At 37.4% G+C, this 11,611-nt stretch overlaps 1 non-coding gene across 1 annotated transcript; it reads left to right on the plus strand.

Moving 5' to 3' along the window:
- The first annotated feature begins 10,980 nt into the window (after positions 1–10,980).
- LOC141669104 (small nucleolar RNA R71) lies at positions 10,981–11,087 on the plus strand. The gene has a single exon (XR_012553399.1). It is a non-coding gene; the product is annotated as a small nucleolar RNA R71 (small nucleolar RNA).
- Positions 11,088–11,611: the final 524 nt, after the last annotated feature.

The following is an 11,611-nucleotide window of genomic DNA, read 5'->3' on the forward strand; positions in this document are numbered from 1 at the left end:
CCGAAATGGAATCTATGTATACCAACCAAGTATGGACTCTGGTTGAGGCGCCTAAAGGTGTTAAGCCTATTGGGTGCAAGTGGGTATACAAAAGAAAGATTGGAGCAGATGGCCAGGTGGAGACCTATAAGGCCAGGCTCGTGGCAAAAGGATTCAAACAAAGGCAAGGGATTGACTTTGATGAAACTTTTTCCCCTGTAGCCCTGTTAAAATCAATTCAGATTTTTCTTGCGATTGCTGCTTACTACGACTATGAGATCTGGAAAATGGACGTGAAAACGGCTTTTCTCAATGGGGAACTTGAGGAGGAAGTGTATATGACACAGCCAGAGGGTTTTCTTTCCAAGGGAAATGAACACCTAGTGTGTAAGCTGCTGCGAACCATATATGGTTTAAGGCAAGCTTCTCGTAGATGGAACATCCCTTTTGATGAGACAATCAAAGAGTTTGGTTTTATCAAAAACATAGATGAACCATTTGTCTACAAGAAGGTTAGTGGGAGCGCGGTAACATTTCTTGTATTGTATGTGGATGACATACTTCTTATAGGAAATGATATACCGATGCTACAATCAGTCAAAGTATGGCTATAAAAGAACTTCACCATGAAGGACTTGGGAGAAGCATCCTACATTCTCGGTATGAAGATCTATAGAGATAGATCTAGAAGAATGATAGGTCTTACCCAGGGTACATACATCCAGAAAGTGCTTAAAAGGTTTAGCATGGAAAACTCCAAAAGATGTCTCATACCGATGAGCCATGGAGTGTCCCTTTCCGAAAAAATGTCTCCTAAGACACCTGACGAAAGATCGTGTATGAGTAAGATTCCTTATGCTTCAGCAATAGGATCTATCATGTACGCGATGTTGTGTACAAGGCCTGATGTTACTTATTCAATTAGTGTGATGAGCAGATATCAGTCCAATCCAGGTGAAGACCATTGGAAAGCAGTGAAAAACATCCTTAAGTACTTGCGAAGGACTCAGGACATTTTTCTTGTTTTTGGTGGTGAATCTGAGTTGAAAATAGAGGGTTATACTGACTCTAGTTTTCAATCAGAAAGTGATAGCAAATCCATGTCAGGGTACGTGTTTACTCTGAATGGTGGTGCAATTCAGATTGTTGAAAGAGGAGATGTCAACGTCGAGAGAGTTGACACACATAACAACATAGCAGACCCACTCACAAAGCCACTTTCTCAGAGTCACTTTGATCGTCATAAAGACAAGATGGGTATTAGATACCAGAGTGATTGGCTTTAGTACAAGTGGGAGATTGAAAGAGATATGTCCTAAGTCCAATCATGTATGAGGATTTAGGAATAACTTTTATGTAATCTGTTTTGATTTCATTGATATTAATAAAAGGCTTGTTTTGTTTTTATTGCGGGCTCTATCTATTTAAATGTTTAAATAAGATATACCACAGTTTAGAGTAAAACTTTTTATGGATTGTGATGAGATCATAATAATGAGACCTAAAAGATGATAACTCTAAACTTAAATAGTTCCTGGTCATAGGATTACTAACTGGTAATTAATAATCCGCAAAGATCGGTACATACTATGCTTGCTTCATTATGAAGGATGTCTATTCTCATAGACATTTGTGTGGTGACACTATAGCTAGTATGTAGGTGCTTATTATAGAATATGTTCACTGAATATGACTCACACAGCTGAACAACTGATGGAGTTCACTCACGTGTCAGCAGTTGTTCACATAGTGATAGTTGTACAAGTATCCTTAGACTTGAGGTCATCATAGTCATCTTGTGTACACTGAACTATGCTTTAGTTTAGTTCTTAGTCTCAAGGGACAATTATAAGGGCTCTACTGGGTATAGGAATTTGTACACGAAGATAGTGTATGATCAATAAAGGATCTACCCCTTCTAGTGTAGGAAGAGAATGTTCAATGCTGATCCACTTATGTTAGTTCAGGAATCTCTGGCCAGAGTGAATGAAATTAGAAAGGAGTTTCTAATTTACATTAAATAGAACTAAGCATAGTGAATGGGAAAGCAAGTGATTAAATAAGATAGGCTTGACACAAGTTCCATGCCTTGTATTTAATCGTGACATTGTAGGGTAGAAGGAATTAATTGTACGGTAACTACTCACTGAATAGGTTCTTGGTATTCTAAGCAGTGAATTCATATTATCCGGATAGTCGCGATATGCTGAGAAGTATCCCTCACGATCTAGAATAAATATGATTAATTAATTAATCATATTTAATAAATTAGAAAATTTATATAAATAATGATAAAATAGTTTTATTATTATTTATTTCTACTACCGGCTTAATATTGAACCTACATGGTCACACCATAAAAAGAGAATGATTTAATTGTGGAGGAATTAATTAATAATGGCTAATAATTATTTATTTGTGAAATAAATAATTAATTGGCAAATTTAATAATTGATTAAATGAGATTTAATTGATTATAAATTAATTAAGAAAAGTTCTTAATATTATTAATTAAGAATTTAATTTTTGGAAATTAAATCAAGAGAGAGAATTATTTCTAAAGTGTTTAGAAAAAGAAATAATAATTAAAAGGTGTTTTAATTATTAATGAGAATAATAAAGGGTTAATAATAATAATATTTTATGAGAAAATTTTCAGCTGAAAATTTTGCCTATAAATATACTATTATAAATCCTATTTTTGCCTCAACCTAAAAATTTTACAAAACCCTAATTCTCTCCACCTCCTTCTCCATTACATCGTTTTCTTGGTGGATATCGGTGGAGTGCTTCACACTTGAGGAGCAGCTTCTAAGGATCTCCGCTCGTGGTTCTTGGATCGCTATTAAAGACCTCCATCTTTCCATTAATGTAAAGCTTCTTAAGGTAAACATACTGAACTACGAATTAAATATTATTTTTCGCATGGATCCTGCGGAGGGTTTCGGTTTTTTTTTTAAGATTTAAGTTTACGTTTTCGCTGCATTTATGTGCTAAAAACCCTTCAGGGTTCTTTCTGGTAAGTGATCTGTTTTGACTCTCAGCTTCTCTTATTGTTCCGACGGATGATGCACTTTGTATCTCGATGGATGAAGCTGATTATCTACCGATGGATGAAGCATTATGTAACTCGACGGATATTGAATTATGTGCTTCATTAGTTGTAGATTTTTCTACATTATCCTTAGCCACTATTTCTTGATCACTTTCATCATCACTGTTATCACTAACCATCTCAACATTATCAAATTTGAGGCTTTCATGGAAATCTCCATCTTGCAGTCCTTCAATCTTTTTATCATCGAACACAACATGTACAGATTCCATAAAAATGTTGGTTCTTAGATTTTAGACTCTATATGCTTTTCCCACAGCATATCCAACAAAAATTCTTTCATCTTCTTTGGCATCAAACTTTCTATGTTGATCAGTTTTTTTCCTTAAGATATAGCATTTGCAGCCAAAGACATGTAAGAAATTTAGAGTTGGCTTCCTATCCTTGAACAGTTGGTAGGCTGTCATGCATTTTTCTTGATTAACCAAAGAAATATTCTGAGTGTAGCATGCAATATTCACAGCTTCAGCCCCAAAATATGTTGCTAACTTTAATTCTTCTAGCATTGTTCTTGCAGCTTCAATAAGAGATCTGTTTTTCCTTTCCATCACTCCATTTTTTATGGAGTTCTAGTTGAAAAAAACTCATGCATAATCCCATTCTCTTCACAAAATGATCTCATCACATAATTCTTGAACTCAGTTCCATTGTCACTCCTGATTCTTCTTACTTTAAAGTCAGAATGATTGTTGACTTGCCTAATGTGATTGATGATGCTTTCACTAGCTTCATCTTTGGATTTTAGAAAATATATCAAAGAGAACTTTGAGAAATCATATATAATTACTAAACAATATCTTTTCCTTCAGATGGACAACACATTGACTGGTCCAAACAAATCCATGTGAAACAGTTGCAAAGGTTCTTTAATTGTTGAATCAAGCTTCTTTCTGAATGATGCTTTAATCTGCTTTCCTTTTTGGAAGGCATCACACAAACCATCCTTAGTAAACTCCACTTGAGGAATACCTATAACCAATTCTTTCTTAACTAGCTCATTCATGGTCTTGAAGTTTAGATGGGACAGCTTCTTGTGCCATAACCAACTTCTATCTTGATTTACTGAGAAGACAAGTTACTGATTCTGCATTTGATGAGTTGAAATCAGTTAGGTACACATTCCCTTTTCTCACTCCAGTGAGACCCACCTTGTTGCTCTTTTTGTTGGTCACAACACAGGCTTCTGAGTTGAAAGTGACTGAGTTGCCCTTATCACAAAGCTGGCTGATACTCAACAGGTTATGTTTGAGTCCATCCACTAGGGCAACCTCCTCAATGATGACATTATCCTTTGAAATCAAGCCATATCCCACACTATAACCCTTGTTGTCATCTCCAAAAATGAAACTTGGGCCAGCTCTTTCCTTAAACTTAGTGAGCAGGGTAGAATCTCCAGTCATGTGCCTTGAGCAACCATTATCTAGATACCAAAGATTTTTTTTTATTTCCCTGCACACATCAAAATCAAATCAAGTTGATTTTGGTACCCAAGTTTCCTTGGGTCCTTCCTTGTTAGCCTTTTTCTTTGGTTTCTTAGGTTTGACCTCATTTGATTTGGGGATCTCAGATTCATCCTTAGTTATTTGAGTTGGACCTTTGAAACCAGTCATTGAAATAGAATTATCATACATATTTTGGTTTACATAAAAAGGCATGCTATTTGCAAACATGTTATTCCAGTAAGGCATGCTAAATGGCATTTGTGGTATACTAAATGCATCATAATAAAGATTATGTGTAAATGGCATATTAGCAAATTGTGCATTCATATTCTGAGCAGGCATAGCACTCATAGGCATGGCAGGCATGGTAGTCATGTTGGGAAAAGAAGAAGGTGCATACATGGGAGTAGGCATAGCAAGCTTGCAATTAGCAGACAAATGATTAACACTACCACACTTAACACATATTTTTCTTGGTACATATTTATCAGATGTGTAGTTGTTGTGTTTGTTAATCCCTACCTTCCCATTTCTATTATTTTTCCTTTTAGCTTCTGTTTTAACCTCAATCTTTTCCAGTATGTCATTCAATTGCTTGATAGACATATGACCAACATTAGCTTTCTTTTCTTTTCTAACTTGACTTGATTCTCCTGGAACAAAGTTTTTAAAAACTGATCCATATTTCTCATTCAATTTAACTAACTTAGCTTTGCTAACTGGTTTACTCACAACCGACAGATGTGGCTCCTTGTCTCTCGACGGATAATCCTTTTGATTATCCGACGGATGATTTTCATCATCCGTCGAGTCCACATCTGTAAAGAGTCCTTCAACCAGATTGGAATCAAGCTTCTCTTTGCTCTTTTTCCAGGCTACATCACAAAACGATTCTATACCTTGAACTTTAGTAATTTGAGCATGAACATCTCTAGATGATTTCCATGCTTGAATTACTTCATGTTCTCGCTCAAGCTGCTTCCTTAAAAATCTCTTCTTTCTTCAAAGATTCAGTTAATTCTTTCTTAACAATCTTGCATTCAATTTTCATCTTTTCAAACTCAACAAATTGAGTCTCTAGCACATTGTTTCTTTCACTCAAAAACACATTGTTCTCTTTAATTTTATTATTTTCTTTAGTGAGAGACTTGATTGTAACACACAGATGATATAATTCAGTAGACATGTCAATTATTGCATCATTACACTCAGCTTTAGACAAATGAGCTAGGTTAGTTGTGATTACCTGATTGCTTGATGAACTTGTCTCTGTTTCATCTGATTTGGCCATTAGGGCTAGATTGACATAGTTGATTTCTTTATCTTCATCCAATCCATCTGCAGCTCAGTCATTCTCCTGAGTTACGAAAGCCCTTTCCTTCTGCTTGAGCAACTCAAAGTATTTTTGTTTATAATCAACAGACTCAAACTTCTTTTTACTAGAATCAGGCTTTCTGTACTCACTGGAAAAATGCCTTGCTAAGCCACATTTGAAACACTTGAATTTTGACTTACCAACCATTTTTCTCTTTGGCTTGGCTGCTCCAAAATTCTTCTTGAATTTGAGCTTGAAAAACCTCCTGGATAAGAATGCTAGATGCTCATCTATATCATCCATTTCATCTTGGCTCAACTATTCTTCATTTTCAGCTACCAGCCCTTTACCCTTGCTTGATGTAGATTCAACAGCTTCCACCTTCATCTCTTCTCCTTCTCTAACTCAGCAACTAGTGCAATGGATCCTCCCTTCTTTCTTCCCTTCTCCATCTTTTCATCTTGCTCTATTTCAAGCTCATAGGTTTTCAGGATGCCATACAGTCTTTCCAAGGTGAACTCCTTGTAATCTTGTGAATTTCTGAATGAGACTGTCATTGGATTCCACTCATTTGGGACTGTCATTGGATTCCACTCATTTGGGAGAGATCTAAGGAACTTGAGATTAGAGTCTTTTGTTTGATAGACCCTTCCATGCAGTTTTAGAGCATTCAGTAATTTTTGAAACCTACTAAAAATATCAGTGAGTGACTCATTTTCTTTATAGTGAAAGTGCTCATATTATTGAATCAAGAGTTGCATCTTGTTCTCCCTTACTTGCTCAGTACCATCACAAATAATCTGTATTGTGTCCCAAACCTCTTTGGCTGTTTTACAGTTAATGATGTTGTCAAACATGTCACCATCAACACCATTAAATCATATGTTCATAACCATCTTATCTTTTTTGACTTGTTCAATGTCTGGATCAGACCATTCATGCCTAGGTTTTGGAACTGGTGGTTCATTCCCTGTAGCAGCTCTCATAGGAACATGAGGACCTCTTTCAATGCAATCCACATAAGCTTCATCTTGAGAAAGAAGATGTAGGTGCATCTTCACCTTCCAGGTGATAGTTGTCTTTGTCCAGAAAAGGAATTTTAACTCCAACATCCTTTTTGTTCATCTTGTTGATTGTTGCGATCTTTACATTCTTTGTACTTCAAGAGCTTGCTCTGATACCAATTGTTATTCCCAAACAATACAACTAGAATTACAGAAGGGGGGCTTGAATGTAATTCTGGCTTCTTTTTAAGGATTTTAAAAATGTTCTAACTTAATATATATAACAATGTTTGATTTGCAGTAATACGGAATGGAAGAATGATAGAAATCAAAACGCTAAGTAATAAAACACAATGTTTTAAAATATTCTGGTGGATTTGAATGTATCCACCAGATATATATATATATATATATATATCAGATTGAGAACTCTGTGATACTTTGAATAGCACACAACTGCTTACAAGTGAACTAACAAATTTACAGAGAAATTCTTAACAAATACAGCCTTATCTATTTCTCTGGAAAATAAGCTTACTCAGTTCTCTATTCTACTTGCTACTTTTGGTTTATATATCACCAAGTTACATGATAATAAGACAAGATAATAAAACAAAATAAATCTAGTCTAATATCATGCTTCTACATTACTCTGTCCAACATTTTTGAATATCTTCACATTTGCATGGAAATGGTAATGCTTCTTTGTTCTCAAAATCCTGCTTAACAGGCTGCCACATTCCTTTTGCAAACACCCGACGCATGTGACTGTGTTGTCACTATCAACAACTATTTTGAATATGATCATCCGTCGGGACTATGTTTGTCATCCGTCGGGAGTCGTGTTGATTATCCGTTGGGAACTTTGGTGATCATCCGTCGGGAGCCTTTGTAGATTATCCGTTGGGAGTCTTTCTGTCACTTGACTCTATCTTACTTGTACAGAATTATAAGACATCTTATATTTACAATTAGCCAACCTATTCTATACATCAATCTAGTAGTCATCATGACTTACAGAATCCTACAGCATCTACTCAACTAAGACATGTTATTTGCAGAAATGTGCTACAATATTTATTATTACATAAGCTACACTCTCGATGGATGTTGAGTTTTCATTCATCGGGACTATAAATTTCATCTGTCTGGACTATATTAGAACATCCGTTGAGAGCTACAAAATTCACTAAGTTAAATCTACTAAGGTATTTTGTTTAACTTATCATCAAGTTCACAACATATTCCTAACAGATTACACAACGGTTTAGAGATTTTAGAGAAGTCCTTGATGAACCGCCGATAGAAACTCGCATGCCCAAGGAAACTGCAGATCCCCTTAACAGAAATTGGTGGCGGAAGGTTTTCAATGACCCCCACCTTGGCTTTGTCCACCTCAAGGATTTTACTAGAGACCTTGTGCCCAAGAATGATTCCCTATTGCACCATAAAAATGACATTTCTCCCAGTTGAGAACCAGATAGGTCTCAACACACATTTAAAGAACTGCACCAAGATTTTGCAAGCACTCGTCGAAAGAATCCCCGAACACAGAAAAATCATCCATGAACACCTACACATTTTGACCAATCATGTCAGAGAAAATGGCCATCATGCATCTCTGAAATGTAGCAGGTGCACCACATAACCCAAAAGAAACTCTTCTAAAGGCAAAAATACCAAACAGACATGTGAAGGTAGTCTTTTCCTGATCTTCTGAAGCAATGCAAATTTGATTATAACCCGAATAGCCATCTACAAGACAATAGTATTCATGCCCAACTAGCCTGTGAAACATCTGATCAATAAAGGGAAGAGGGAAGTGATCTTTCCTTGTTGCTTTGTTCAGCTTCCTGTAATCCATGCAAACTCTCCATCCCATGACTATTCGAGTAGGAATGACCTCATTCTTTTCATTAGCAACCACTGTGATGCCTCCTTTCTTCGGCACACACTGAACTGGGCTCACCCACGAACTGTCAGAAATATGATAGATGATCCCTGCATCAAGCCACTTAATAATTTCCTTCTTCATGACCTCTTTCATGATCGGATTTAGCCTTCTCTGTTGCTCAACAGTCGTCTTACTTCCTTCCTCTCGCAGAATTTTATGCATGTAATAAGAAGGGCTAATTCCCTTGATTCTGCTATAGTCCATCCAATTGCCGATTTGAAATCTCTCAAAATTCTTAAGAGCTTTTCCTCATCACTACCTGAAAGGTCAGATGCAATAATAACAGGCAAAGTAGATGCATCACCTAAAAATGCATACCTCAAGTGTTCAGGAAAAGGTTTAAGCTCGAGTGTAGGAGCTTCCTCAATAGATGGCTTGAGACGCCCCTCAAAATTTATGAGTTCTAACATTCCAACAGATTCCAAAGGTGTATCCATCCTTCGCTTCTAAGGAGAAGCATTCAAAAACTGCAACTGCTCATCACCTTCATCATCTTCAATATCTGAATTTCCCATCAAGGCCTTCTCTAAGGCATCGGACCTTAGCATTTGTTCAAGTTCTGAAGTAACCATAGAATTAACCAATTCCACTTTTAAGCACTCCTCATTATCAGTAGGGAATTTCATGGCATTGAATACATTAAAAGTCGCATCCTGATCCAGTACTCGCATAGTGAGCTCACCCTTCTGCACATCAATCAAAGTTCGGCCAGTAGCCAAGAATGGTCATCCCAAGATTATGGGAATTTTTTTATCCTCCTCGAAATCAAGAATTACAAAGTCAGCAGGAAAGACGAGTTTGTCCACCTTGACCAAGACATCCTCCACAATGCCTCGTGGATATATAATAGAACGATCGGCCAACTGCAAGGACATATAAGTAGGCTTAGGATCAGGTAAATCTAACTTCTTGAAGACAGACAAAGGCATCAGATTGATGCTAGCTCCCAAATCACATAAACACTTTTCAAATGATAAGTTTCCGATGGTGCAAGGAATAGTGAAGCTTCCAGGATCTTTAAGCTTCGGAGGCAACTTCTGTTACAGCACATCACCGTATTCCTCCGTAAGAGCAATGGGCTCTAAGTCATCGAGCTTCACTTTCCGAGAGAGAATACCTTTATAAACTTTGCATAGCTAGGCATATGTTCAAGTGCTTCAGCGAAAGGTATGTTAATATAAAGTTTCTTGAACAACTCCAGAAACTTAGCAAACTGCTTATCCAACTTTTACTTCTGCAGCCTCTTAGGAAAAAGAGGTGGAGGATAGACCTTTTTCTCCCATGTATTACCCTCAGAAGGAGTGTGTTCCACAGTTTTCTTCCTTGGTTCCACTTCTGCTTCCTTCTGTACATCTTCTTCAGCCACAACTTCAGATTCTGGAACTTGAGATTTCTCGGGACTTGCAACCTTCCCAGACCTCAATGTAATTGCCTTTACCTGTTCTTTTGCTTCCTTTTTTCCTGGAACTTCTGTGTCACTAGGGAGTGTACCAGGTTGTCGATTCAACAAGGCATTGGCAATCTACCCAATTTGATTCTCCAAGGTCTTAATAGAAACCGCTTGGCTCTTGCACATGAGCCTCAACTCCTCCAATTCAGATTTTTCATTAGATTATTGAAGTTGGAGTTGTTGTCTTGGTGCATATTGTGGTTGTTGAAAACAAGAAGGGTTGAATTGCTTTGCTGCATACTGCTGATAAGGCTGTTGTACCGCATTCTGAGTGTTACTCCAGCTGAAGTTAGGATGATTACGGTTGTTGGGATGATAAGTGGCTGGAACAGGTTGTTGTGACCTCTGAAAGTTGCTCACAGACTGAGATGATTCACTAGAAATAGCACACTGTTCCGTCCTATGCGAACTAGCACAAAGCTCACAAACACTAGTGATCTGATTAACTCCATAATTAGACAAAGAATCCACCTTCATCGTTAAAGCCTTAAGCTGAGCAACTATAACAGTAGCTGCATCCACCTCTAGAATTCCTGCTACCTTTCCTTGAGGTAGTCTCTGAGATGGCATATGGTATTCATTAGCATCCATCAGTTCAATTAACTCATAAGCTGCATCGTAGCTCTTAGCCCATAAGGCTCCACCCGATGCTGCATCAAGCATGGGTCTAGACTGTACTCCCAAGCTATTATAAAAGCAGTTGATAATCATCCAGTCAGGCATCCCATGATAAGGACACTTCCTAAGCATCTCCTTATAACGATCCCAAGCTTCACATAAAGACTCTCCCGATTGTTGCGCAAATTGAGTAAGCGCGTTTCTGATTGCAGCTGTCTTTGCCATAGGGAAGAATTCAGTAAGAAACTTTTGAGCAAGATCTTCCCAAGTAGTAATAGAGCCTGGTGGTAGAGAATGCAACCAACACTTAGCTTTATCCCTCAGAGAGAATGGGAAAAGCCTCAGCTTAACAACATCTTCAGAAACATTGTTGAATTTGAAAGTGTCGCGCATCTCGATGAAATCTCTAATATGCATGTTAGGATCTTTCGTTGGAGAACCCCCAAACTGGACTGAGTTCTGTACCATCTGAATCGTGCTAGCCTTGATCTCAAAAGTATTAGCCGCGATGGCTAGTCTGACAATGCTAGACTGAATGTCATTGATCTTCGGTTGAGAGTAATCCATCAAAGCTTTCAGATTCGCTACTGGTTCTCCCATTGCAACAAGAGCTTCTTCTTCAACTTTCTTAACTTCTGAAAGAACTTCTTCAATTACTTCGACTTCTCCCCCCACTTTATCCAGTGTTCTCTTGCAAGATCGAGAACGCGTTAGCATACACGCTCTCTAGAGTA

This window comes from Apium graveolens, chromosome 6 (assembly GCF_009905375.1).
Source record: "Apium graveolens cultivar Ventura chromosome 6, ASM990537v1, whole genome shotgun sequence".
Classification (NCBI taxonomy): Eukaryota; Viridiplantae; Streptophyta; class Magnoliopsida; order Apiales; family Apiaceae; genus Apium; species Apium graveolens.